General features: G+C 39.3%; 1 protein-coding gene across 5 annotated transcripts in view; it reads left to right on the top strand.

Annotated features, from left to right (window-relative positions):
• The window catches only part of SLC2A9 (solute carrier family 2 member 9), a 146,651-nt gene that overhangs the window by 29,074 nt on the left and 105,453 nt on the right, over positions 1-12,124 (top strand). For 3 of the 5 annotated variants that reach the window (XM_068943379.1, XM_068943380.1, XM_009686255.2), the window contains exon 2: positions 8,242-8,338. The gene's annotated coding sequence lies outside the window, so the exon portion shown is untranslated. Of the gene's footprint in view, positions 1-4,895; positions 4,917-8,241; positions 8,339-12,054; positions 12,075-12,124 lie in introns of those variants that run through there. The other 2 variants (XM_068943378.1, XM_068943381.1) reach the window with 2 other exon arrangements.

Here is a 12,124-nt window from a genome sequence, read left to right on the forward strand (position 1 = left end):
TGGATCTGTAGCAACATAAGGACTCTCTTCTTAAGAATCCTTTTAATGTTTTGCTTGTTTTGTCTGCCACAGGACACTGACATGCCATCTCACTGGGACTATCCACAGTGATTTCAACATCTTAATTTAGAATAGCTAAACTTGAGCACAGTATTGCACAGGTATTAACATTTTTTTCCTGCATCCCTTACTTTGTGTGTATGAACACGTATTTCATCTGTCACTTAAAGAGTGACTTTCTACAACTCTGTAGTCAGCTTTAGATTAAACTGCCCTGAATGCACTGTTATGCAAACTATCTTCTCATAGCTGGCCTCCTTTTGAAAATACCTCAAAGATACATTGAGCAATACAAGTCCCAGATAATATTGGTATTGTCCACTGCTTTAACTTCAACTTTTGATGGAATTAATTTTATGCGGGATAATTACATTCAGCAGTGTGACCAATGCTCAGTTTGATATGGCATTTTAGCACTTGTATAACTTTTATTTGTGCTTAAGACAGCATATTCTTGCATGCTATATTGGACTGGAACAGTAAATTACCCATCACAGACATGCTTACCTGAGGTGCTAGAATGCTGTTTTTCATTACTGCCATAAGTGGGAGTTGAGAGCAACTATAAGCAAACCTCTGCTAGGCAATTAGCAATTATTTCAATCTGACAGAGGGCTAGTGGTCTTTTAAAATTATGCTGAAAGTCTTCTCTGATATCTAATGACAGTTTCAAAGCATTTAGTACTTCAAACATATCAGCTGGTATTAGGGGGATAAGCCTATAGCTTCATGCACTTCTGGATGGGTTAGTAGCTGCTATCTGTAGGCTCCTGTTCCTGTTCTGAGATTGTTTTCTTAACGTACACATTAATATGAAAGTAATGCCCCTTGAACTAACAACAAAGTGAAATGCAGTAACATGCTGTTCTTCTGAGATTTCTCCAAATACATTGCATGAGTTTTGTACTTGGATTTAATCTAGTCATAATTATATGTCAATTGATATTGTTGGCAGTAAAACTTGACAATCTTACTGTTAATGACTTGCCTATCACATTAGTGTTTTTTCTTTTCATATATTAGCTTATACCATGGACTTACTGTATGTAGATTGCTGAACGTGCACAAGCAGAGATCGACTGTAGAAGTGCTGGCTAAACATAAAGCCAGTTAAAAGACTCAACAGCATTTTGCAGGGAATGGTTGCTATCATTGGAAGTGCTTGATCATGCAGAATGACTTAAGCAGAAAAGATGGAAATGAGTCTTATGTGGTAGCTGTTAGTAGCCACACAAATGGAAAATATGGAGGTATTGTAGAGGCTTAGGTGTTATGCAGGATTTATAGCATGGTGCATTTATGTTAGCTGAGAAGCAGTGCGTACAACTTTCTGAAGTTTGTACAATTACAGGGTAGACAATCCCCTCTTTGGAAGGGAAAGAACTTGCTAAGAGCCATTAACCATATGCATTACATCTGCCTGTGGGGTTTAGGGATCTTCTCTAAAGACTCAGGGTGCATTCTTAAACATCAGAAATCAGTGCCTGCAGCAGTGCAGTGTGTATCGCTTCGATGGCCTTTGGGTAGGCCACCCTTCCCTCCCCTGCCTCCCTCTACCTCTTACTTGCACAATTGTGTTTTTTCCAGTAAGTTACAATCAACACTACAGGGAGAGCACCAGAATTAAATTTTATTGAGCCATTTAATAATATAGTATGGTGGATTTGAACTGTTGAGCAGCTCTTCCTTAACAATCAAAAGCAACCTTCAGTTCCGCTGCAGGAGAAACATTCCGCTGTTTGTAGAAATGGGCTTTACATGCAATAAACCTTATGTGGTTATTGCTCAGAGGAGCAATGTAAATTCACCTGCCAGGAAGTATACTTCCTCTTCACAGGAAAAGTTTGGACCTAAAATAATGGACCTTCTGTCAACGTATTTTTATTCCTTACTTTGAGTATGAAAATACCTTATCTGAGTACAAAAATACCTTATTAACCTGAAATCAGTGACATTCATTTAATTTCAAATCTAGAATGTGCTAGCCTGTTAAAATAGTCATTTCTATAAATGATTAGACCACCTAAATAATTAAGTGGTCAAGAAGCGTTCATTACCATTTTGAGGAAAACACTAACAACAGAAAGCTACGGAAAAATCATTTACAGTTTGATTGTAACCGGAGCAAACACAATGTTTTTTATGGAGAATTCCTTCTGCTGTTACTGGTACTAAGCAGCCCGAAGAGTTCTGCTTTTGGTAAATAAAGATAATGAGTATATATTTAAAATAATAAATTTTTGTAATATTATCCATCTCCATTTCTACTAATCACAGTTCAAATGACTGGTTTCCAGAGCAGAAAGCCATGTAATGGAAGCACTCTCGTGCTCAAAATACTGTTTATGGGCAAAGAGGAAGTACGCCTTATGTGTATAAAGCCAAGAATTTAATTGTTAGTATAACTGAAATCTTAAGAGTCAAATCACTGTTAGTCCAGATCTAATTCTTACAGAAAAAACAAAGACTAATACAGTTAAAATTGTTATACGCACAGTTCTTCGTTCCCACCCCTTTTCCTATTGTTGTGTTTCTCCTTCCCGTGCTCCTCTGGGTCCCCAGGCCGGTGGTTTCACCCTGGGGGTGAGGGTAGGGGTGCTAGGATGAGCCATCAGCATCTCAAGTCCTTTATCAAGAAGATTATGATGCTGACTTTTTTCTTCTTTCTTACTCCAGGATTCAGTTGGGGTAATTCTTATGTTTGCTCACCTGCTTTTACACTTTTGCTCTATATTGATCTGCAAGTCCAAGTCACACATTAATATACTATATATAGTGCATTTTAGGAATTTTTTTGATTTTTTTTTTATTTATTTATTTGTTCCCTGTGTTACCCCTAAAACTGATTTTGTCCAGCTCCAGGTCTTAATTTTTAATTATGAGCTGCTGCTGTTGCTTGGCAGCCCTGGAAGTAGGGAAGGAAGCACTGAGGATCACAGTAATCGAGGTGGCAGAGGCCAGCAGCATCCAGGGAGGTGTCTGAAGAGCCTGAGTGTCAGAGGACAGTGAACATGGCCTGCTCTGCCAGGGCCAGGAGCTGCAAGCTGAGGTGGCAGCAAGGCGGCAGGGCAGGGGCCTCACCAACAGCTCAGGGCACCTGAGCAAGGCAAGTAGAAGATGCCTGCTCGTGGTGGCCACGTTCAGCCAAGAGCCGCGATCACAGACAGTCCCATAGTGATGAGGCAGGTCTGAGTTTCAGCCACAATGCCAAATCTGCAGATCAAGGTTAAGGTCTGGACTGACGGGGCACAAGGCCAGGCGTGGGTAGGGCTAGAGCCTAGCTTAGGTGAGGACCAAGGGTGAGAAGCTCGGCTTGGGAGCTGCTGTGGAGTAGAGGTGGTGGGGCTGAGCTCCCACAGAGCTGCTCGAGGGCAGCCCTCTTCGAGGCTGGGTGCCTGCACTGTAATCCGAACTGGCCCTGAGCCCAGGCACCCATCCCCCAGGACGGGTTATGTGCTCAAGGCCCTGACACAAAGAACTGTCAGAAAATGGCAACAACTAACAGACTTTGACCTTAATACCTTTTGAAATGCAAAGTAGGTACTTCAGCCATTAGTATTTCCAGTAATTCATAACCTTATGGAAACGTAAGGGAGCTTTTACATCTTTACATTCACGTAATTGAAACCTACTGAGTGTGACAAAACATTTGCTGTAATGTTTTTAAAGCACTGACAAAATACATTTAAATTCTTCTGGAAAACACAGGTACAACTTGGGAAAGGAGGGGATGGTCTTTCTCACTAGTTCTTTTTCCATTCTCTCATTCTTTGAAAAGGGAAAAAACCACCATTGTTCATAATATGCTGAATTTTACCATATTTACGTATGAAACTTTACTTATACAGATAAAGGTAATGACCCTTTAAAGCCAATTTGTACAACACATTATCTTTACCTGCTTTTAGAGAGGAAAACTTGGCAATATCTCTTAGCATTCAAGAGAACAAATGGTGAGCTGCCACTTACCAGCTGCAGCTTACTAGACTTCATGAATCTGTAGAGAGAATAATTTGTTACATAAATACCTCTTGGATTTTTTTTTTTTTAGTTTCTAAATAAATAAGGAAAAACTAGGTATCAGATCAAAAACTACAGCTAGACAGGCTAGAAGGGTCTGGCAGCGTGAAGCAAAGCTGAGATCTGGGGCTATGTAAAACAGATCTTCCCAACCTCCTCATTACCCAACCTGCTCGGTTATTTTCGTAGCTTCATTTTCAGGACTGGCTTTCGCATGAAAGCAACATGAGTAGATACTTCTACTCTGGGCTTGCTCTGCCTCCTTTTTAGGCGTATTCACATTGCGTGGAATGCTTGGACTCTGGGCTCGCCGGGCCGCCCCGTGCTCCCAGGGGGCTGGAGTCTGAGTGCTCAAACTCAGGCTGTAAGCAAGCTAGGCACTCACTGAGAATACAGTACATGCAAAGGCATTTCATTTTACTTCCCCCTCCGCAGAAGTTGAGAGTGACCTAAAGGCTAGAAGGAAACCATACGCTGGTTTTCCCTTTAGATCGTATAAGGCACCATCATATCAACTAGGATGATCCCTTTTGTAAGTTAGAATATGGAGCTTCAGATTTGTGATTGAGCCTGCTGTGAAAGCGATCTTCCAGAGACATTCCTGGTTCTTCTCTGAAAACATCAAAAGGAGTATGAAAAAGTTTCTAAGTGTGATAAGTTTACTGGCTGGAAAGCCTATTCCTCTAGCAATTTCCTGTACGTGTTCTTGGTGCCTATAATGCAACTTCAGGCAAAGATGTGTGAAGAATTAATCCATCAGGGTGTATCTGCTTGCTGGAAGCAAGAAGTTCCTACTGCACAGAGAAGGAAGGCAGGCTCAAGCCCTTGGTACCCTGGTGAGTAGCGGTTTCCTCGCTTACAGCACTATGATTAATAAAGACAACATAAACTGCTCTAATATTTCAGCAATAGGAATTTTGAAAGCATTCTCCAACATTCAGTCACAAATCCCTAGATGATGGGTACTCTTCCTGCTTCAGGAATGAGCCCAAAGATTCCCATCCTGCAAAGGCTTTATTTGGGGCATAATCCTTCTTTAAAATAAGAGTTACTTTAAGGGTGTTTGTCTCCCACCTGGAAAGCTCCTACATATCCAGGAGCAGCTCAGGTCCTAACTTAGGGCATGACCTTACAAGGTAAAAGCTTCTACTTGTCAATATTTAATTCAACAGTTACTTAATGGCAAGTGGATGCTAGGCTGACTTCACTGTATATAAACTGGCAAAGATTTAACTAGCATTAATCTACATGGGAGGTAACCCTAGAAGTAATCTTAATGTAGTGATAACATTAAACTCATAATTGATAAGATTTTTCCTAGATGATGACATACCAGACTCGCATGTATAGCTCAGAGGAAAATGGTTAAAACAACACTAATGGCATAGCATAGCAAAGGCTAATTATTAACCACTTTTTTTCTTCCAAAGAACTGAGAAATACTCTGCAAGCTGTAGCTGACTAAGGCAGTATTATGTAATAATCAGTAAGAAATGATTTTTCAAGTATTCAATACTTTCATTCTGTTTTTTTCTCATCTGTTAAATCCTTCATAATGAACATAGAAACATATTCTATATTGTTAAAATAGACTGCAAGAGCAAGCTCTGCTTGTACGGAATCCTGTGTATTGGGAACTCTTATACTTCTAATCTGCAAAGACATAGATTAGTAACTAAAAATGGTGTCCTGGCTTTTTTTTTCAAACCTGTAGTTTTACCAGTGTAGAAAAACATCACGTTCCTATGAAGAACTTGCAGTTATGAAAGATATCCAGTTTCAGTTTTGCAGTTTGACTCAGAAAGAAGCTGCATGTCTTCACTTTCACTAGGAAATTGCTTACGTGCATGCTTTACTTCCTTATGGAACTAGGCTCAAAACTAAACTGTAAAAATTAAACTAAACTAACCGAAGTTACCAGTTTGAGACCAAATTTCACAGATGAGACTGAAAGGGGCCTGCCTGCATGGAAACCAACCACATCTCTAAGTGCAAACGAGCATTCGCATACAGCTACAGATATGCCAGACTCTCCAGTTACCCCGTTTACCCCTGTATTTCTAATTCTAACTTTATACCAACAAAAAAATCAATCCCAAAACTAATATTAAAATGTTGTTGCTTTCTATTTTAATATTCATCTGGCAAGCTTTCAAATTAGGCTTGCTTGTAAAGATTGTCCTGTTCTTTCTGTTCTGTTGATAATTTCATTTAAAAAATCTTTGCTTCTTTCTTATGTGGTATCTGACAAAGTTATTCTTGCTTTGTTTGTCCTGTTTCTCGGTTATGATTGCGTAACTTGTCCTTGAGATGGTTTCTTTGTATTTTTACTCAGCTTGATACAGGCCAGGTTCATAAACTTGACTCTAAAACTTGGGAAAACTTGGATCTTGGAGGTAGTTTTGTTTAGTCTGAAAGGATTAGTTCTAGCATGGAGTCAGCTGCTCTCCAGTAATAGCCAAAGCCATACTTTCTGAACTGACACTTCTTTCAGTGCTTATACAATCACCTATAATTTTTTTCAATGTAATAATGACAGTTTGATAGCCTTATACTGCTTATTTTACTGTCCTTATGCTAATCATGGGACATGCTGAGCAACAAATGCTTCCCACAAATGATGGATGCTACTAAGAGCTACTACCTCTTGTCTTCACATTGCTAAACTGGCACTATCTGATCAGTTTGGATTAGCTTAAAGATTGTGAAGACTTTAGTTAAAAAGTAGATTGTTTACATTTTACATTTACATTAAAATGTGAATTAAATATTTGTAGCCCTGGTATCACCTATCACTTGAATCTGAGATACAAGATCCTTTGAATCTGACCTGTTTGCTCCCTCACTCTCACTCCAGAGAGTGAAGAGAGAACTTCTCACTCCTCCTTCCTGGACAGCTCAAAATCACTGTAAGACTTGTGTTACAGAAGACTAAGGTACAGAAAGAAAGACTTTATCTTGTTACTTTTAGGATCTTGGCTGCCAATAATTTTTAGTGACACTTTTAGGTGAAATATGCTAAGGAATCTTATGAAGAGTTTCTTTCCTGTTCCCAAAAGTGATCCTTTTATTAACTAGTGTCTTGTAGCTGGAGAAAGATGCCCATGTTTTGTTGAGGCAGATTTGACGGGAATAACTTCTGAGAACGCCATGCCTTTGTCAACTTAGTTGAGATTTATGTAACAGGCTCAAGAGTGACCTGTGGGAACTGCCAGAACAATCATAACTTGAAATATAAACTGAACACCACAGGCTCAATAAATGCCACCCAAATCCCACCTAGAGTTTGGAATTTCTGCTGGTTGACCTCTGTACAGCTGCCACTTTACCTAATGCACCCTGGATGGGTTAACATCTGCAGGTATATAGGTAATCCAATTAAACTAGCTATCAAGGTCCTTAAGGAAATCCTGATGAGCCTAACAATGACTGGATTTTCAGAGTAAGCAATATGCATATCAGCAGGGCAAATAAAAATGGAGAAAATATTTTCATACCTATACTGTGCTTATCCCTATTTAGATTCAGGATATAAGAAACTGATAGCAAAAGCAAAGTTAGGACCGTTCCACCCTTGTCCTGACCCATGTTTTCTTTAGCACTTAAACTGATACTGATATGGAGTTCCTCTCCATGGTGTAAAGCCAGAAGCCAAGTTAAATCTGTCTAAGAGCTAATGTGATTTTTGTAACTGTACAGATGTCTTGTTGCAATCTTTCAAAACATTGTAAATGGGTGACTCCTAACAAGTACTATGCAGTGTCTCATATTTAAGAGTATTGGGCCAACACATCATTATTAAAAACCATTTACAGCACATGGAATGCTGTGGGTGTTGTTTAACTTGGTCGTTTGTATTCAGGTAAGAGTATATGAATGTAATTCTTAGCCTTAGGCACTTGCATTTCAAATGTCTATTGACTTGAATGTGGGAAGGAAAGCTTTTTCAAGTTGTGCAACAACTGAAACAGACTTATTTTAAGGTATTGTAGCCGTACAAGCCAGTGTGTTTTCTATTGTGTAGAAAAAATACATTACATGAATTTTGGCTGACGTATCTTACAATTATTAGCCATTACTGTTAATTATTAATTACTCCTGAAAATATATAAAAGAGCTAAAATTGGCACTAAGTGTATTTTAATGATTTAACCATCCCAGTTTCAGAGAAGAGGGCTGCTGTACCTGTCCTAAAATTGCTTCTGACCTGTACTGAATTTCAGAGAACCCTGAAAGTGAAGAGCACTTTGGATAAGTGGTGAGTAATGCTTAGAAGTTGGAGTTGATAGTTTGAACCAGCTTTGCAAACTTGGCAACATCCTTGAGGATTTGAATCGGGAAAGGAGATATAGATTTATCCTAGGGTAAATCAATTTTGTGAAACTCGTACCTGTGAACAAATAATTTCTCATGCTAGTCAGGTAAGTACTCAGCTTCTTAGTAAACAGCTTTTAACTCTGATATGTTTTCCTCTCCTTATTTATAGATGTCTATGGAAAACTGCTTCAGTTTTTCCCCAGTTTATATATTAAACAAAAAAAAAGAATTGTAATAGAATCTTTCCCCATCTCAGTAGAAAAGATCAGATTGTGAACTGTATGAAATACTGAAATCGAGATACACAAAACTGATCGTCTTGTAAAAACACTTTAGGATTGATGTTACAGATAGAGGAAGAGAGACATTTACAAATTGTAACACTGTATCAATTGATTACTCAAGAGAGCAGGTGTTTCCAGGAGCTGGGGTGTCTACAGCGTTGATACTGGAGACCGGCTTTCGCTTAAATGGCCCAGTAGTACAGAAATACTCTGTGTTAAATTAAGGTCCTGCAATAGCTGACTCCAGAAGTGATACTTTACTATGGGGACTGTTTGGTGTTTTCCACAAACAATATAAGAAGCATTGACTTGCAGAGTCTTACTTGGACTAGAATACATGCAGTTTAACAGAAGTACTTGGGTAGAAAATAACACCTTCAGTTCATGATGGAATTCAAGAAGACGTATTTTAGCCAGATAGTTATGTCATTTATCAGGCTCTTATATGTGAAGTGTTTCTAATCTGGGTAACAAAAAACTTTAAATTTGGTCTTCAAGCTGGATGCTCTAAAAAACTAACCTTTTCATTAATCTAGGGTAGATTTCTTTTGTGTGTGTGTGATTTACAGTAGCAGATAAAGAAATACATTCATTTAAGTACATTCTGTAGACTAGTGACAGCAGCATCTGGCTAGAAGTGCAGGGAAGTACTGAGCCCATTTCATCGTAGGTGACTCCCCTTCTGAAAGGCTCAGCCAAGAGGATTTTGCCTGTGAGCTGAGCAGAAGGCAGCAGCAGTAGCTCTAGACACACAAGCTGGGGATAGGAGTAAGACTCAAAACTTTTCTTCGCCACCCTGTTTTACTAGAGTTTTAGTACTGAGTTAAAATGATAAAAAGATTTTCTGAAATGCCTACCTCTTTGCTGTATGATGTACAGGAAACTGAAGTACTCAAGTTGGATGATTTTGCCTTCTCAAATTAGAGAAAGGGTGAGGAGAGAAGGGAAAATCACTGTCACTAAAATGAGATCTTTGCTGAGTGACATCTAATTATTAGATGTTAGTCTACCATGACGCTTTACCAGGTCTATTTGGGTTATTTTGATATCAATGTTTTTTTCCAAAGCTTTGCAATTCACACACCTTTCCAGTGTTGTCTCCCGGAGTGTTTCTTTTCTCCGTTTTTAAAAGAAATCAAACTACTATATGTTACACCTCAAAAAGGCTTAGTCTGAGGAGTGTCAAGCAGTCCCGTACAAACCCTGAGAGACTGTGTTGGTTTGTAATTACAAGTGATTTTTTGTCAGCTGGAAGCTGCTCTTCGGACTATTCTGGACATTTCCCCTGTGCATACTACTGCAATGTTGACACAGACATAATCTCTTAACAGAGGCAATATATTTGTGCATTGGAGACGGACATGGCAGTCGTATGTATGCCCATCATGAGGAATTTTTGTCCTTAAAACCTTCTAAATTGCACATAAATGGCCTGAGGCTTGCTTATGTTCCTCCTCCATTGCTCTTGGAGGAGTGACTGGTGGTTCGGTGCAAGGCTGTACCCACCTGAACAAGAAAGATGGCAAAAAGGGCTCCCACTGGCTACGGGGCCAAATAGCGCCTCGTGTTCAGGCTGACCTACAGCAACAATTGTGCTATTTCAGATATTTTGGCTTTTTTTTTTAACCCTCGTTTTGGGGAATTTCTTAACTGCAGCCTCTAACTCAATCTTTCTGAGTGTTCCCGTGGTGGTCATCTTGGCAATTTTACCATTTAATATAGCAAATATGGCTATTTAAAATCTGAGTTTTAAATATTTGCTCTTTGCTCTTTGTGAACCGGTTAGCTTTCTGATAGCTTTTGTTTTCACTCCAGCTGACTGACTTATGGTCATTCAGCAAATGCTGAATGTTCGATACAAGTTCAGAACTGGCTGGATTATGTCTCCCACTAATGAACTCAACCTATATGTTCTTAGATAAACTTCTGCTTAAGTAGGTAAGCAAACTTTAAGTCTATAATGCTCAACTGGAAGGTGCCCCTGACCTGATTTGCATGAACCTTTCTTGCTTCATGGCTGCCTCTTGATTCACTGCACAAGTTAGGGAGTGGGCAGATCTAATCTCCCATGATAACAGATAAATAATAGGATTCTTGTTTTCTGCATCATACTGGATGTCTGTCCCAGATGTGGTAACATTCTTTTTTCAGCAGTCAATTATATGGATTTAAAAAGCTGTGAAACCAGAGTTACCTGAAACATAGAAGGGACAGTTTGATCTGAACACTTCTGCAGGTGGTGCACTGTTAGCAATTAAACTTTCCAGGCAAAACAGACAAATTATAAAAGATTATTTAAAGACTGCTCAGAGACCAAGAGGAAGATTCAACCATTTAAAAAGATATGTGGTGAGGGACGGGAGAGACAAGTTCTCTTTGCTAGTGGCTTAGCTTTCAGGTTAATTTGTTTCTCTTTAAACACCTTGTTTCTGACTAAGGCTACGCTGTTTCTGTTTCAGCACTATGCCCCAAACACTGTTTGTCCTGTAAGCTCTTAAATTGCTGTTTGATGATGATCCATTAGAAGCGTAACGTTTCATTAATTGAATTATTTGCCCTAAATATGAAATATTGCATAGCGTGTGGGTGCTACAGTGAGCTAGTCCAACAGATTATTTTTAACATAGTTGTTAAACACAGCACGGGACAGCACAACTGTTTAAGAATATCTCTGATAAAGTGAAATGTTTTTGCCTTGAAAGCTCTTTTCGAAGAGCGGTTTAGCAGGAGTTGACTAAAGCCCTTTGCAGCAGAGGGAAAGGAGTTGTTTGCAGGTTTTCAGTATTGACTTTAACGGGAGGTGGAGAGGGAGAATCGTTATTTTTCTGGCTTTAGGGCCTGTAGGATGCTATCACCTCTCCCCTTTCTTGTAATCTAAAGTGAACTTGAGTTCTTGAAACCATCTGAAGAGATGGCCCAGTTACTGCCCATAGCAGTTCTTCTATGGGACAGGATCCCTTCTTAGAAACACCTCTCGCAGGTGTGTGGGCCTCTACGGACTTCCACCCTAACTTGCTCGTTGGCTAAATGGTCCATATATATTGTAGCTCACTATTTTGTAGACTCTTATCTACAAGATATCTTGTGTTTGAGACTGGATCTATCGTTGCCATTTATATCGTCTTGTTACCATAGTGTCCGAGCAAGCAAAGATCATGCTGTCCTCAAGATGTTGAGACAGAAGAACCCAGTAATCCATATTCCAAACGAACTGAACAGACTAGTGAACTGCCCGAGATCGTACAATAAAGCATAGTATAAATCCTGGATAATCCATCTTGTCTGAAATGCCAGCTATCAGTTTAGTTTCTTATTAACTGATGACTAAAATGTCTTTCAGCACTATTAGAGCATGTGTGGTGGTGACCGGTCAAGAATTTTCTTGACAGAAGAGTAAGTAAATGGACTCTTCTTTTGCAAACATGTTCATCCAATGCCTTGGT

Source organism: Struthio camelus, chromosome 4 (genome assembly GCF_040807025.1).
Source record: "Struthio camelus isolate bStrCam1 chromosome 4, bStrCam1.hap1, whole genome shotgun sequence".
NCBI classification, from domain to species: Eukaryota; Metazoa; Chordata; class Aves; order Struthioniformes; family Struthionidae; genus Struthio; species Struthio camelus.